The sequence below is a fragment of the Arvicanthis niloticus genome, chromosome 22 (assembly GCF_011762505.2).
Source record: "Arvicanthis niloticus isolate mArvNil1 chromosome 22, mArvNil1.pat.X, whole genome shotgun sequence".
NCBI classification, from domain to species: domain Eukaryota; kingdom Metazoa; phylum Chordata; class Mammalia; order Rodentia; family Muridae; genus Arvicanthis; species Arvicanthis niloticus.
The window spans coordinates 27,933,301-27,949,258 of NC_133429.1; the positions used below are offsets into that span (position 1 = coordinate 27,933,301).

General features: G+C 37.0%; 1 protein-coding gene across 3 annotated transcripts in view; it reads right to left on the minus strand.

Annotated features, from left to right (window-relative positions):
- Tmtc2 (transmembrane O-mannosyltransferase targeting cadherins 2) overlaps nt 1–15,958 on the minus strand; it is a 381,379-nt gene that overhangs the window by 136,239 nt on the left and 229,182 nt on the right. The window lies entirely within an intron of this gene.

Genomic DNA, 15,958 nt, shown 5'->3' on the forward strand with positions numbered 1-15,958 from the left:
CCACACATTTCCCTTTTATATTCCAAAGGTACAAATGGTCAATAGCCCAATAAAAAAAATGCTGACCTGGCTCCATAAAACTCACTTCTAAATGGAAGGAAATGATCTCTCAGGAGGGACAAAAATCCTACACAGGTATCAGTGGACCCTTGTTCCATGAGAAAGTATTAAGATGGATTTTCAAACAGACTTCTGCAACCCATAAACGTTTCCCTCTCCAGACTTACTCCCTTCCCACTCGAATCGCTAGCCACCTGGCTCTCCGTTAGGAGCACACACACTTCTTCATCACTTCATCGAGGGAAATCTGTGGAGGGCAGGGATATATGCATCGAAACGTGAGATGCTTCCCTCGCTAACTGTTGCTTGGAAAATATTTGCCCATGACTCCCCAATAGGTGAAAGGCTAAAAGCAGTATGATTCAAGGGGAGAGACAGAGTCAGATGCAGAAAAGAAATGAAGGTGAAACGGAAGGCCAGCTAGGATTTGGTCAAATAAACCTGAAGTTTAGAATACTGCACAATTTTTATTCTACCAGACAGAAACATATCTTCTTCTCCAGACCCTCAGACTCTTGGGACCTCTCCACAGGGCTCCTTAAATAGTACTCACATGTATTAACCAAGCCATTTGAAACTCTGCCCTTATGACATAACTGAAAATCAATTACAAGCATTTCTATGAAAATAAGATGTCAGGAAACTGAGCTAATTAGAAAGCTCTCCCAAGGGCTTTGGTCTCGGCTCCTTCACTGGTAAACAGTATCTTACAGACAGAAGGTCCATCTATTAATAGGGCCAATGACTGCTGTTATGATGCCAACTGCAGGCTCAACTTGGCAACTTCCTTGGCGATTGAAAGAGAAGTAAAATGGAGGACTGAGAGAAGACTATTGTCAAAAACATGATTTCATCGAGTATTTATGGTTAGGAATGGCAGAGTGTCTGCCAAGGGTTCATGAGCAGGAATCTGGGAGCCTCAATGGAGCGTTGCTGGCAGGTGATTGGATGCCAACAGTGATGAGACCTCTCAAAGGGGCATAGTGAGAGGAGGTTAATTCTCTTCCACTGCCTTGCAATTTGCTAATGTCAATCTCCTAGATTAAGTATTGAAGAGATTAGCTATTTAAAAATCAAGCAAATGAACAATAACAACAACAACAAAAACAAACCAAGTCTGCCACTCCCATGTATGGCTTCATGTATAGCCATGTGAACAACTCACATATGTAAACTGCCCTCTTTATCTTTTTTTCCTGGATCCCATCTTCCGTTAGCTTTAGCATTCCATTTCTCTCAGCCTTCTTCCATTTGTAAAACCATCCCATGTAGACTGAGAACCCTGGATACTTTTTCATTTGTATACTGATTTATGGTTAGTTGGTGTCCAACAATAATTCCTGTTTCTTCATAAAGTCTGCCTATCATGATGCATCAAGGTGGCTTACATGGGAGCAAATTGCCTTCACCACTGAAGTGATGATCACTCTCCTGACACCCAGATGTTTCTATCAGCCGACAGAGCCATGTCAATCTAAAAGCTTAGTGGAATTTCCAAAGCCAAAAACATCAAAAATGTGAAGAATGTCTCCTGCCCAAAAATAAATCAGAAATCTGATAAATAAATAAAAGAATACTTCCTCTCCTTAGATTTACAGCATCATCAGACCAGCTCCTAAAAAAAAGAAACCTGATTACCATTCCTCCTCCCTCCTTGTTTTTCACAGTTACAAGGTTTGTAAAGTCTCCAGAGCCAGATATGCCATGATTCTTCACTTGTTATCTTTATAACTCTGTCAGAAGCCTTTTTATCTTTTCTACCACCTGAGTAACAGCAAAGCCCACTAATTAGTCTCTACATAATTACATTTCTAAAGGGCAAATATGCTGTTAGGATAAATGAAGTGAACGTGTTTGGGCCATGCATGGATGTGACTCTGCCTAAAGCCTCTATGCTTCCAGAGTGATATACTTGGTCACATGGGATCGGCTACACTGACACATTATATTCTGTCACTTTCTAATTCATAAAATGCACAAAGAACAGAGAATATCATACAGTGTGATAATAAAACCTTCACAATCATGTCCCCAGTCATAAAGGTAGTAACATGTGAGTTCAAGTCACATGGCTACCATGACTGATTTCCAAGGGAGTAAGGAGTTCACTGAGCAACATTTCACTTTGTTACGTATGTTTCAAAGAGAAATCAATATTCAGATGTATAACTGCACAGGGTAGTTACACATCCCAGGTAACATCTTTAAAGGCTAGTAGGCAGATAAACACAAACATTAAAAATACCATCATCAGCCTGAAGTTACATAGGAAGAAAGAAGATTCTAAGAATTAACTAACTAGGGGTTTTAGTTAAAGGAAGCAAAGCTAGAGTTAGTCATAGTTTCTCTGAAACTGAGTCCCATGCTCAAAGCAGGATAGAGTGGGACACATATTTAATCTGGCACTTGAGAGTATGAAGTAGGAGGTCTAAGAAATGTTGCCATCCTGGGCTATATACTGAATATGAGGAGAGTCTGTGCTACCTGAAACAAAATGAAACATACAAAATCTGCAAGCTGCCAAGGGGGAAATGTATTCACTAGTCCTCAAAGCTGTAAGCCAAGGAACCACAACAAGGGCCAGCACCATAAGATAACCCCAAGAATGCAATAGTGTCATTTATATCTTGGGGATACTGCCAGTCAGTCATTTATATGGACTTCATGCCTTCTTAATAAGAAGGCTAGTACTATAAAACTCGCTAATTTCTTTTGGATGGTATGGAGCTCAGAGGAGACCATCACTGTTGCTGTCCTAAACCTTAGCCTAAATGTATCCCAAATACTTATCTTGATACCACAGAGAAGTTGTAGTTCTCAGGCCTTGTCAAAGAACTTTCTTTTTGCAGCAGACAGAGACCATTATATAAATCTAAAACTGGTCACAATGTAGAAGACACCTGATCATGGGGTTCCCCAAGCCATAATGGAACATCTACAAAGCATGGAGGAGCATGGAGGAACAAGAGGTATAAGAGACAGAGGGGGAAATGTCTCCTACAAGGCTGTGTCTTCTAGATACTACAAGGATGCTGCAGCCAGGAAATTTAAACCAGACCAGCCTCTAAACAAGACCAGTACAGTGCCAGCACCAATTGGCATTGCCAGTGTGGATAGGGGAAATCTCCTATGAACCAAGCCCACAAAACCTCACAAACAGCTACAGACAACTAGCTGCTGTTGAGAGAGGGAAATGAAGACTTCTTTATCACCCCAAGCTGTCATGCTAGTAACACTAATGAACTCATCAGGTTACACTAGCATGCACATGAAAGTGTGTTTGTGTGTCTAACAATGATTCTCAGAGAAGACCTCATGAATTTAAGAGCTAGTGGGAGTAGAGACCGGAGAATTGAAGCAGAAAGATATAGGATGAAATGAGATTTAAAAAAAAAAAAGTCCAAAAACTTACATGGTCTTGATAAAAAAAAAATGACAAAAATGTTCTAGATACATATAGAATATCTACCACTTTGCTCTAAAGCTCAAATTTTGTGGAACTCTAGCTTGTCTTGATATGCTGAAGATGAATCTGTCATCTTGAAACTCCATATTCATTTTAGACCCATCCTAAAAGAAATGGTTAATAGCAAGCCACATTTACAAAACCTACAATTTGCTTTGCTAAAAATATGTAGTAGATAGATTGAAATCCCTCCCCGGGAAATTGGTTTCAATGATTCAAGTAGCTACACTCCCTCAGCATTTATAGCATGCCAAGCAGTTTACATATTAAGTAACAGCAATCTTCCAAGGCATACTATTATATCAGCCCTATGTTATTCATGATGAATCTTAGGCAAGAGATCTATCATTTATCTATATCTCTACCACTCTATGTCTCTATGTATCTATCTATGTATCTAAGTTTCTATCTATGTATGTATGTTTCTATCTATGTATGTATGTTTCTATCTATGTATCTATCTATCTATCTATCTATCTATCTATCTATGTATCTATCTATCTATCTATCTATCTATCTATCTATCTATCTATCATCTATCTATCTGAGACAGGGTTTCACAATATAGCTCAGGTTGGCATGTTACTCACCATGTAGCCATTTCTTGCCTTAGACTCACAAAGATCTGACTAGCTCTGTTTACTGAGTGCTGGTAGTACAGGTATTCACCACCACAGGAGCTAGATCAGTAGATATCAACTAAGTAACATACAAAGAACTGTACAAATATTGACAAGTATATCAAAATGTAAGCCCAGTAGTCTGAAAATAATTGAATATTTGGATTTTACTTGATTATTCACTCTAAAACCTTTTCCATGGCTGTTCCAATTGATGACATAGCATGTGTATATACTGGCCATATGAACACTCTTCTAGCTATATATATATATGTATATATATATATATATATTATATATTATTATATATAATATATTATATATCGCTATATATAATATATATAATATATAGCTATATAATATATAATATGTAATATGTAATATATATAATATATAATATTATAATACATATTATAATATATATATTATAAATACTTTTTAATAGACCACACTGCTACCAGGATACAGCCATAAATAGTTTTAGAGTTTATAGATACTGTGCAAAATTGTCTTACAAGCAACTGAACTAACTCTTAGTAACTAATGAAACAAGATTAAAATACTGTATATGAGTGATAGAGATACCCACACACACACATATACACACACACATGCATACACACACACATATACTCACATACACGTGCCCACACACATACACACACATACACAGAGTCATACACACACTCATACAAACATACATGCACACATATGCACACACATACATGCACATACACACACATACACACACATACACTCACACACACATCAGCAGAAGCAGCAGCAATAACAGAATGCTCTCTCTTAAGCATTATGAGCATTTTTTCTTTTGGCTACTGACAACTTTAAGAATTACCAATGTGTCTGTAGAATTTCTTCCCTGAGAAATTTTTATCCATCTTTTCCTCTAAGTACCTTTCTTCTAAAATACTACTTCAAAAAGAATCCCTATAGTAATAGAACTTGATTAATGAAAAACAGTCAAAAGTGTTAGTACAGTACATTGAGAAGAATTAAATATATATGAAACACAAATCCCTAGTTGGCCCTAAACACTGACAGAGACAGAAGGAAACATTTATTTACCACAGTGGTTTAAACCAAGGGTGACATTTCTACCCCAGAGAGTATCTGGCAAAGGCTAAGATGAATGGTTGTAACAGAAGAGTGATGGCCTTGGTAAAGGGGGAGGTGCTGCCACTGGTATCACTGGGTAACTGGGAGGAGTGCTCGCCTCTGGAATTAGCTGGGTATATGGCAGGGATGCTAGCTACTTGCATCAACTGGTTTGGAGGGCAGACATGCTGGCCACTGACATCAGCTAAGTAAAGGAAAAGAATGCTTGTGGAGCTTTGGTTTTTTGCTATGTATTTTAACTCTAAATACTGGTCCCCAAGGTTTGTTTGTTCCCAGAGACAAGTGATACTATGTAACCTTGCTCCTTAATTTAAAATTATTTGTGGAATAAAGATGCCTACAGTGTATAGATGGGCAGAAGAGAGGTAGGTGAGGTTTTGGTTCTAGGGCCTTGAGTTGAGGGAACACAAAGGGGAGTGAGGAAAAGACACCTTGTGGTAAGAGATCCTGAGACCTGGCCATGAGGCCTGGCCAGTTCGACTTAGAGTGGTGCAGGCAGAACATGGCAAGTCATATCTTCGGTTTATTGACAGGGAAGTAGACAAAATAATGCAGAAGGTTGATATCTGCCCAGCTCTAGTGCTGTTAATGGTTGTTATAAACATAAAAGTTTTGTGTCTTTTATCTGGGAACTAAATGATCACAGGCAGGGTAGAAACCCTCAATTAATATGAAATATTTACCACAACAGATGCTGGTAAATATCTTACCAGGAAAAGGAAAGGCTGCCTCCCCAGGAAAGAAAAGAGAACTCACAATCAGCTTTGCAGAGTATGTAACTGCAATACATATCTTTTAAAATAAAGTTTCTTTGAATACAATATATATCTTTTTAAATAGTTTCTTTGAATCCACCATATAGACCACTATAAAGACAACACAACATTAGAAAGGAATTTTTGTCAATAAAATTATAACCTATGATTGAACTTGCTGACTTTAGAACTATTCTAAAAATTAAAAAAGCATGTTCTTGCCACCTCTGGCAGCACATCTGAACAAACTTTAAGTGTCTGTATGTAATAAGGCTGACTTCCAGACACACATGCCAGGTTACCCATTCTGCATCATTCTTATGCATTCACATATCAGATCATAATATAATCCATAAATACATGCAGTGTAACTGTACCTTAGTGTAGGATTAGTTTGGGATTCTTCCTGGGTACCTACATCCATGATATTCCAAGTCATTTATCATGATGATTAAAAATATTTGAATTTAAGTTTCTTGTATTCTCCCATTTATATATAGTATGTAACACCTAATATGATGTAAATGGTTGTTATACTGAATATCCTAGGAATAATAAGAGTCAGGCATGGTGGCACATATTTGTAATCTCAACACTTGCGATAAAGGAGAAGGATCAGGAAGTTTAAGGTCAGCCTTATCTATATAAAAGAAACTAAGGCTAGAATGATCTGTGTAAAAAGTTGAAGAACTCAATATGGTTGTGATGTATTGTCTGAATGATGTTATATAATGGTTGTCTGAATATATAAAAGGGATATTGAGAAATACACAGTGCTGCCTATTTTTCTGTCAAAAAAAAAAAAAAGAAACTTTAAAGTTTTTAGGACATCATTGTTTAACACCATAGCATTCTAGAAACTTGACTAATGAAACTCAATCAAAATTATGATAACAATTCCAATATAAAACAAGCAAATACAAATTCTAGGTCTTGGTGGAGAGATATGGCTCAGAGAAGTCACTTAGTGCAAGTTTAAGGACTTGATTTGATCCCTGGGACTCAAATGGTTGAAGGAGATCACTGACTCCCTCAAGTTTTCGTCCGACCTCTACAGATGTGCTATGCCAAGGGAATCCCACTCCACAAATAAATTATAAAATACTGTTTAAAAGAATTCCAAATCTTCAAGTGTGACCTTTTGCCTTGAGTTCCAAAAAGGGTCTTTAAAAACCCTTGAAATATGAGCTATCCCAAAGTGGCTGTAAATAAAGTTCATGAGCTGCTGAAAAGTCAAGTTTTCTGTAATATGCAGCCCAGCGTCTATGACTACACTAACTGATGTCTACACTAACCTCAAGGAGAGCAGGTTGCCACTAACAGACAGCTTTGCACATTCTAACTGGAGAAACAGTACACACAATTAATTGCCTTTTGATTTATTTTTTTTAAGTAAGGAAAAATCCACAGCACTTCTATGTTGTATTAATATGTTAACTAGTGCCACTCAGTCTAGTATCAAACCATGAACAGATAATTTTTCAATTCCTTGTTTCATTATGGAAACAGATATGCAAGCAATCACAACTCCCTATAAATTGTGCTATGAGAAAGTACAGCATCTTGAGGACCCAACAAAGGAACACTTCCCCCCCCCCCAAACAGTGGGTCAGATGGAGTTCCTAGAGAAGACAAAAGACAAAGGAGTGAGCCCAGAATGCTGAGACCAGCATTCCAGACAGAACAGCCCTGGCTATGAAATGCCAGAGTCACAAAGGGTGGCATTTAAAACCTAACAATAGCAATAATAACAGGATTCGTGAAAATTCAATGACATAATCCATGTAGGAGGAAGCATCTGAGAACGTGAAAAGCCAAGACAACTGACAATTAAGACAGTACAACTAAGAACAGGTTGATTGTAAATAGCCCCACTCCTCCCAGGCAGTCAGGGGACAGTGTTTACTGCTGCTGGCTCAGCAAGTGATTTAGAAACACTAAGCTCAGTTGTGAAGGAAAATAACATCTCTATCTGCAGCTGAAATCATCTCGTGAGCTTTATTTTAGCTGATCATCCTTTAACATACAGAGGAACTTTAAAAGTAACGATTTACCCACCCCCACCTCCACCCCTGCTCCGAGATACAAAATAAATTTTAAAACATTTATTTTTTTTTTCTGAAGCAATTCGCATGTGCGAAATTTCCTAATAGTAATCAATTAACGTGAGTCAGAATCACGGTCGAACTTTGCATTAACTCAAACATCTTAATCAAATTTGCTAATTGAGCTGCCTCTAATAGTAAGGCTTTATATCACTCAGCTGTGACATGAAACTAAAGATGAATTTCCCTTTTTTTGCCCAAAACTTATGCTCACCCTTAAGCAATGAGTATAATAGGACACTTAAAATAAATTCTTAATCTCTATTATTAAATGAAGTTATAATTAACAGTTTGCCACATAATAATCCTTGTGGTGGTTTAAGTAGATTTAGCTCAGGGAGTGGCGTTATTAGGAGGTGTGTCCTTGTGACAGTAGCTATGATCTTGTTGGAGGAAGTGTATCACTGTGGGAGTGAACTCTGAGACCCTCCTCCTAGCTGCCTGAGAGATTCAGTATTTTCCTGTTTGCCTTTGGAAGATGTAGAACTCTCAACTCCTCCAGTATCATGTTAGCCTGGATGCTGCCATGTTTCCCTCCATAATGATAATGAACTGAACATCAGAACCTGTAAGCCAGCCCCCATTAAATGCTGTCCTTTATAAGAGCTGCCAGGGTCCTGGTGACTCTTCACAGCAATGAAAACCCCAAGATACAAGTAAAACATGAATGTCCCCATATTCTTCTAGATCAAAACTAGAAAGCAGGCAAAATGATCAAGTAACTACATGGCTATCAATGGAATCAAATTCAAAGTCCTTCTAAGTATATGTTGTAATAAAGTACTCAAGTCTCAGAATTATGTGTTTCCTAAGTTTGTAAGTTCTATGAACTGAGTGAGGTATACACTCTCTGTGCTTTAGACATTGTGCTATACAGCGAGTAAGCCAAGGGAGATAGAAGCAAATCAATGTGCAGCAGGGTTGGGTTGCAGGACTAAATCCCAAAGTCTTCCAGGAACCCACGCAAGTGCACTCTGGGTAATCTAAGGAGGTAGCGATACCTCTGCATTATCCTGTTGGCCATAAGCTAGATGTCCTGTGCTGAAGATGGTGGGGGACATAAGAAAGGAGCTGAAGACAACTGGCCTAGCCAGCTGCAACTGCGCTGCCCTGGACTTCTGGTTATGAGACAGAAAAACTTATTTGTAAATTATATAAAGCCACACATTATAACAAATATGGCTGCCATAGGGAATTTTTAAATAAATGCTTCATTACATTTGAATGCATACAAAGTATGAGTTGTCTGCTTCTTGGTGATAACCATATTATGCAATAACCTACAATAATAAACTAAACCATAATATTTCATTGAAATCATATAATTTAAGGATAAAATGGGTGTGAGATGTTGGAACACTTAAATTAAGCTTTTACACAAGCATAGTCCTAATGGTCACTCTTTGCTCAAAGAGAAAATTCCATTTGCAGTATTTTTAATGTTAATGCCCTTTCAAACTCTAGAAAAGAGGACACTCGTGGGAATTATCAGATAGATGAGAAACAGGCTGGATTTTCTACTTATAAGCGGATTCAATGAGCATCAAGTGATTAACTGAGCACTGAGGTTACCACTACAGACAAAGCAGTGCTTTCTGTACCATGGCATCCCTGTGGCCAGCAGGTCATCTTTAGATAACAGACATTCTATCTGATGTCTAAGCACAAGGATTCTCTTGACGCAACCATTTCCCCCAAATCAAATGCTCTATTTTCTTTCCTTTGTTTTAATGATGTGACTCTGAAGACTGGTAAAAATTATGTTTTCACAAAGACATCTTTGTGTAGAAAAGTCCTGAAAGAGGAAGTATATGCAAAAGAATATGGCATGAAATAAGCACCTTTTACTTATTAGAAAATATTTAACATGGATGCTATGACAAACATGACTGGATAGTTAAATTATTGTTACTATATTGCAGATAGTGACTGTAGAGCATCATAGGAACTGTGAGCAAGACTAAAAGAGGGGTTTTGCTTGAAAATGTTAAATTCCTCTAGCACTGAAAAGGAGCCAAGTGTTCTTCTATAACAATTTATAAGAATTGCATTGCATGGCAAAGATTGCCAAAGGCATGAGGATGGAAAACAACCAGTCATATGTGGCAGGAACAAACAGATGAAGGTACACGATTCCATTACACAGTTCTTTACAGTGGGAACCTGTGCCGAAGCGTTTCCTCTCTGAAGTGTCACATCACTACCAAGTAGGTTCCAGAAAATACAGCTTAGATTCATCTTTGCTCTCTTCATTTCACCTGGACACATTTATTTGTTCCTAACTGAATTTTGTTCAGATGTTGACAGCTCAGTACAATATAGCTAGGACATTTATCTCATATGGAAGATGTTTTCTTATAACCTGTCAAATATAAAGCAGGGGAGATTTAATCAAAAGCAACTGTTTAGACATAACACACAAACCTTTATCAATTAATATTAGAGGAAATGAGAACAAAGCAGAAACTTATTCTCACTATACTTTGGTCTTAAAAAAATTCTGGAATGTCTCATTTAAATAGTATTTCTTACAAGGGTATTTCTGAGGTAGAGTTTAGATGATGAAATCTAATATCTTTATACTCTATCATAGCAGATTCTACTCAAGTAGGTTTGTCACAAGATGACTCATGATTACTATTTTAATTCTCACAGGAAACACATAAGATTATTATTTCCCACATTGGAAGAGGAGCTCAAGATCAGAGTGATTGGGGAACTAATTCACATAGCTGTGATTATTGTTGAGTCTAGGATTCACAAAAATATATTGTATGCCCAGCATTATATATGCCCAATATTCTCTATACCTGTCTTCTGAATGTATCATGGATACATTTTCATCTAGATATCAAATATAATAAAATGTGTGAATAGTATGAATGTAGCCACATGGTTAAAATATTAACAGCACTCAGTAGAAATCTAGAAAGAGAACTGATACAGCTGGCTATATGGCAGGAGTTTTTATTTCTTTCCATCTTTATAATTAGGAACACAAAAACATTTTATAACTTTTTCTATAGACAGACAGAGAGACAGACACACAGATGGATATACAGGGAAAAGAAATTAACATGGGCTTCCTAACTGAGCTGATATGACTCAAGATGAGATGAAAAAAATTATCTAGTTTTACATCCAACTGTTTCTTCTCTATCCTATATTGTTTGAGTGTTAAGAAATCTCTCTTCTCAGTCTTCTTTTGGGTTTATATACATCGTGCTTCTTAGTTATTGATGTAAATTCTCTGTCTCTCTTTTCTCTCTCTTACTCTCTCTCTTTCTCTCTCTCACTGTGTTTTTTCTTGTACTCTTTCCCTCCCTCCCTTCCTTCCTTCCTTCCTTCCTTCCTTTCTTTCTTTCTTTCTTTCTTTCTTTCTTTCTTTTTTTCTTTCTTTCTTTCTTTCTTCTTACTTTCTACATGTTTTTCTTAACACAAGAACATTTTGGATTTCCTCCATGTTCACATAAATTGCATCCTCCAATGAAAACCATTAATTGGTCTAAAAGGGTTTTCTTGGGGGGGGGGGGGGAGATGGGTCATTCTTGCACACTAGATCAATTTCTTTTCAGAGAAAAAACTTGCCAGTAAATGGTGGCATGATTTCACAAGCAGACAGCCAGGAGGTAACTGGAAACAGCATAAAATTAACATCTAACAAACTTTTCAACTTTTATTACTGTATGCTTATATCAAGTTTCTAATCATATTTTATTTAATCCTTCCAAAATAACACTAACATAATCTAATTTTACAGATGAAGAAGACAGATTAAGCAATTTTCCCATGGCCGATCATGGGAACCGTTATTGGAAGTGCTGAGCCTAAATCTGCATACTGCCTAGCCCCACCATCTGAGGACTTCACTAAGCTGCCTTCAAGGCACAAGAATGACAGAGGATTAAATTTTTATAAAAGGAACCTTTTCCTCTTTTATTTTCCTCTTTCCCATGAAAACAAACAGGATTCTTGTAATATATATATATATATATATATATATATATATATATATATATATATATATTTTTTTTTTTTTTTTCCACCCCCCACCTCCGGATCACACTCAAATCTCCTACAAATATTTTTCCTACCTTTTAAGATAATTATATGATTTAAAGCAAAATTAAGAACTGGGAAGATCCTAGTGCAATCTAAACACATGACACACTGATGATTCAACTCAAGTCTACATAGAGATTTGTTTGTAATTCTTGGCTATTTATGGATGCTACCCAACAGAGATGTCTACTTCTTACGAACAGAGGCACAGTTGACAGTTATGTGTATCCCATGGCCACACAAGAATCCAGGAGGCAGAGGAGAAAGACTGGTGATCTCTTCAGACCCCCAGTGTAATCAGATTATCACTTTATTTCCTCACTCATTCAAGCTGTATTCTGAAACTGTCACTGTGGGCATTTAGTAGTCAACACAAAGTCTAGATTATCTGAAAAGCTGTCACAAAGCATGGTGGTTGATGCTATTACAAAACAAAGATGAAAAAAAGATGTCCACAGGAAAACGGGAAGGAAAGGATTCTGATTCTGATTCACACTTGTTTGTTCAGGCATCCAGACAGGAAAAAAAAAAAATCTAACATTGGGGAATTTCTTAGGAATTGGCAAATGTAAATAAATATGCCAGAAAACAAGAAAGGTTCCATCACAGAGATATGGTTCTAATCTGGGTCAGAGGAACTCTATCAGTACACAGTGATTCTGTGTCATGTATTCACTTTAAACAGGAATCCCCAAGAAACCAGGTATTTTCTTAGATCTTTAAAAACAGTGTTAAACTACACACACATGCACACACATACAGAGACATACATACATACATACATACATACATACATACATTTTATATAACAATAAATTACTAAAGGGCCAAAAGCATCAGGTACCACAGAGAGTAGCAGGAATAGGTATTAGGTCATATTGGCATTGAACAGTTCCTAACCTATGCACTGGCCAGGTGACCTCCAAAACCAAATATCCAAGTCTAGCTTTATCTGCCTGGATAGATTTTTCAACCTAAGCACAATTTCCTCACAGAGATCTCCTGGAGTACTCTTCAGTGAACAGAGGGAGAACACCACTTCACATAATATTTCTTCTTGTGTTTTCCTGCATGTATGTGTAGGTGGTCTGAGGACAAGTACATGCTCCCATGTATGTGAGTATGCATACATGTGCAAGTGTATGCTCGTGTATTAGCACAGTACTCGTAGAACTGCCTTGGGTTGTTTAATTTGGGTATGAAGAAGGTGAGAAAAATATACTAAAGACAGGGTTTTGGGGTCCTAACAGCCATGTCTAGGTCTTGGGGTTGAAGGGTAGAATGCAGAAATGAGAAATCCAAGAGACATACTAAAATGACCAAAGGCTAGAGATGAACAATGGAAGATATGAATTAAAGAAAAAGTTGTCAGTACTGGCACTTACTTTTATTCTCTTGTCTTTATTATGAATTCAACACTCATGCTACATAAGGGAACTGCCCTGGTACACAGAAACTCCTCAGCTAAGAGAAGCTATTCTCTGTGTGCTCGAGGTGTGATTACGGAGGTTGGAGCCTATGGTTCATCATTTGCTAGGCCATCCTTTACCACTCAACTCTATCCCCATCCTACTTCATTTCATTTTTAGAAAGGATCTTCCCAAGTTTCCTAAGCTTTCTTCTAACTCTCTGTATTGTCAGAGAGGTTTTGAATTTGTAATCCTCCTACCTCTGGTGAGGACTGCCATATCTAGTAAAACAAAAACCAAAGAACAATAACATGTTTTCTCATCTTGTGGAATCATCATTTGTGCCTTGTTATTTTATATTTACTCCTATTTTTAGGAGATAGGCATTAACTACATAGCCTACAGTGGACTCAAATTTATGGTAATCCTCCTACCTCAAGTGCTGTGATTATAGATACACACACCACTGTGCCCAGCTCAGTTAGTAATTTCTATCAAAATTGTATTCTCTGAGCTTTAGGACACAGTTTACACCCTAAACTGACACCCACCACTAAGGCTGATCTTTAAAGATCTAGAGATTTTACTAAAGCTGCTTACTTCAAGCAGGCAAAAGAACAAGGGGCATATAAACACTAAGGAGAAAAAAAAATCATGAATGTTGTCAAATACCAACAAAGTCCAGCATCCTTTTACACTTCAAAATAGTTTGGATTAGTCCCTTAACCAAGAATTTCTACTAAAAACAAAACGGCCTTGACATTATGAATTTGTAACAAGCAGACTAGGCTTGAGTCTCCTCCAGATGGTGTGTGGGCATTTTCTTACACTGTACCACTTATTGGCAGGACAGAAAAGGGATTACTTTTATCCCAGCTTAAAGGGCCCCATGGACAAAGTGGAGCATGAGAGAACAATGATCAAAGGTGATTGATGTAGGTGTGATGTCAAAAGTGCATCTTAGGGTAACTGCTGCTATCCTGTAAGCATCAGGGAGAGAGGAAGGAGGAGGCACACAAGAGGAGAGTTTATAAAAGAGTATATGGGGTATCTTTTGCACATGAGTATTTGAGGAGAATAAATATACTGAAAGCAACAATATTAGGGAATACAAACACCTCCAAAAATATTCATCAAGCACTTGCTGTGTGTGAAGCATTGTTCTAGAAATTTTGTAAATATACTAAAATGATACCTTTGTAAAGAGTTTACATTTTCCTAGTTAGGAGTTGTGTGTGTGTGTGTGTGTGTGTGACAGAGAGAGAGAGAGAGAGAGAGAGAGAGAGAGAGAGAGAGAGAGAGAGAGAGAGAGAGAGAGAGAGAGAGAGAGAAACATGCTGCAGATGGAACCTGAGATCTTTCACATATTAAGTATATATTGTATTATTATTAGAATGCATCCACAGTGGGTCTTTTAACATTCTAGAAAATTAACTATGAATTTATATACCATTTTAATACAAATAATCATAGTTACATGATATAATTTATGAAGTTCATAGCAATAAATGCAGTGTAAAAACAAGAGAATTTTTAAAAAAGAGATTGATTGTGAGAGTGGTGGAAGGGTTTTGCTGGACATAGGGTCATCCTGGAGGCCTTTCTCAGTAAGGGTAATCTTAAAGCAAAATTGAAAGGAGTTGTGGGACACATAATTCAGCCACAGAAATAATGTGCTATTTCACAAAAATGAAATATATAAGAAATAAGTAGCAGATGGCACAGTCTTGGTTTTTAAATTCATTATCATCAACATTTCTGCATGCCCTTAAACTTCAATTATACTTTAAGCAACTTTACTCCCATGTAAGCAAAACCTTAGTTATGTTCCACATAGCAAGGAGAACAAATTAAGTGTCAGGCAATATTACGATAATTCCTGGTGTGTCTAGGAAATAATTCTTAAGCCACAGTAATTGGAAATCTGCAGCAGGATGATTGGAACTACGCAAATAACAAATTTACATCTGTTCATTTTTCTTCAGGAGCAGAGACAGAAAGACACTTTTTTTCTTCATAATTCAAAACCTCCTTCTGAGAAAACTGAAATTAATTTACTTAAAATTCTGCCGCACATCATCTGTACTCTCCATGCGAACATAATTTTAGGAAGAAAAACAATAGAAAAGCTTCTGGCTATTTATGTAACTCCCAGTCAGTTTTAAAGTTGAAATGAACAAGAAGCAAGAACTCATGATGTTACTGTGAACTGCTTCCTAAAGTCTTTCATGGCCTTTCTAATACATATCTGCAGTTGAACTTCGACAGCACTGGAGAGAAATGACTACAAGATTAAAGATATCTTAATAATATTTCTGAAAAAAAAAATATATATATATATATA